The following is a 2,251-nucleotide window of genomic DNA, read 5'->3' as shown; positions in this document are numbered from 1 at the left end:
CAGTCAAAAAATTGAATATTTTTCACGGATAGACCCCGTGAAACGCTAGAAATTGGCGGGGATGTGTCTCTTGTGGCTCACGGGGCTGTTAGGGTGGCACAGAAATCCCTCGGAATGGGAAAAAACGGGTCATTTTCGTGTCGCCACATTGCATGCGAACCGCATGAAACTTCCAGAGGCATTTGCAGCAGGAATGCATGTGCACTCAAAAAATGTGATATTTTTCACGGAGAGACCCCGTGAAACGCTAGAAGTGGGCGGGGATGTCTCTCTTGTGGCTCACGGGGCTGTTAGGGTGGCACAGAAATCCCTCGGAATGGGAAAACGGGTCATTTTCGTGTCGCCACATTGCATACGAACCGCATGAAACTTCCAGAGGCATTTGCAGCAGGAATGCATGTGCACTCAAAAAAGTGAATATTTCTCACGGATAGACCCCGTGATACGCTAGAAATTGGCGGGGATGTCTCTCTTGTGGCTCACGGGGCTGTTAGGGTGGCACAGAAATCCCTCGGAATGGGAAAACGGGTCATTTTCGTGTCGCCACATTGCATGCGAACCGCATGCAACTTCCAGAGGCATTTGCAGCAGAAATGCATGTGCAGTCAAAAAAAAATTGATATTTTTCACGGATAGACCCCGTGAAACGCTAGAAATTGGCGGGGATGTGTCTCTTGTGGCTCACGGGGCTGTTCGGGTCGCACAGAAATCCCTGGGAATGGGAAAACGGGTCATTTTCGTGTTGCCACATTGCGTACGAACCGCATGAAACTTCCAGAGGCATTTGCAGCAGGAATGCATGTGCACTCAAAAACTTCTATATGTTTCACGGATAGACCCCGTGAAACGCTAGAAATTGGCGGGGATGTGTCTCTTGTGGCTCACGGGGCTGTTAGGGTGGCACAGAACTCCCTCGGAATGGGAAAAGGGGTCATTTTCGTGTTGCCACATTGCATAGGAACGCCATGAAACTTCCAGAGGCATTTGCAGCAGAAAGGCACGTGCACTCAAAAATTTTAATATTTTTCACGCATAGACCCCGTCAAACGCTAGAAGTTGGCGGGGATGTCTCTCTTGTGGCTCACGGGGCTGTTAGGGTCGCACAGAAATGCCTCGGAATGGGAAAACGGGTCATTTTTGTGTGGCCACATTGCATAGGAACGGCATGAAACTTCCAGAGGCATTTGCAGCAGGAATGCATGTGCACTCAAAAACGTCTATATTTTTCACGGATAGACCCCGTGAAACGCTATAAATTGGCGGGGATGTCTCTCTTGTGGCTCACGGGCGCTGTTAGTTAGGGTCGCACAGAAATCCCTCGGAATGGGAAAAGGGGTCATTTTCGTGTTGCCACATTGCGTACGAACGGCATGAAACTTCCAGAGGCATCTGCAGCAGAAATGCATGTGCACTCAAAAACGTCTATATTTTTCACGGATAGACCCCGTGAAACGCTAGAAATTGGCGGGGATGTGTCTCTTGTGGCTCACGGGGCTGTTAGGGTCGCACAGAAATCCCTCGGAATGGGAAAACGGGTCATTTTCGTGTTGCCACAATTGGCATACGAACGGCATGAAACTTCCAGAGGCATTTGCAGCAGAAATGCATGTGCACTCAAAAACGTGAATATTTTTTCACGGATAGACCCCGTCAAACGCTCGAATTTGGCGGGGATGTTTCTCTTGTGGGTCACGGGGCTGTTCGGCTCGCACAGAACTCCCTTGGTCCACCTGATTCGTGCATACAGGCAGCAACTAAAACTCTGTAAACCTGCTGTGAGGACATCTAAACAGTGGACCAGTGAGGCTGTGGAAGATTTGCGGGCGTGCTTAGACTGTACTGACTGGGATATGTTCACGACTGCTACCAATAGTCTGGATGAACTCACAGAGGCTGTGTACATCAGCTTCTGTGAGGACTGCTGTATCCCAACACGTACCAGGGTGAACTTTAACAACAACAAGCCCTGGTTCTCAGCAAAGCTCAAAAGGTTGAGGTTGGAGAAGGAGGAAGCGTTTAGGAGTGGGGATAGAGACAGATTCAAGGAGTCGAAGAACAGGTTTAGCAAAGCGGTGAGAGAGGCTAAACGACTGTACTCAGAGACACTAAAACACCAGTTCTCTACTAACGACGCTGCTTCTGTCTGCCAAAGGGCTCAGGCACATCACCAACTACAAACCCAGAGCGCCCCACACCACTAACGACTCCCGCCTAGCCAACGACCTGAACGAGTTCTACCATAGATTTGAAA

The sequence above is a fragment of the Petromyzon marinus genome, unplaced genomic scaffold (genome assembly GCF_048934315.1).
Source record: "Petromyzon marinus isolate PM22_M1 ecotype Great Lakes invasive population unplaced genomic scaffold, UKy_Petmar_22M1.pri1.0 PM_G_Scaffold_6, whole genome shotgun sequence".
In the NCBI taxonomy this organism is placed as follows: Eukaryota; Metazoa; Chordata; class Hyperoartia; order Petromyzontiformes; family Petromyzontidae; genus Petromyzon; species Petromyzon marinus.
The sequence above is the reverse complement of the archived record's forward strand: the minus strand, read 5'-3'. Positions refer to the sequence as shown.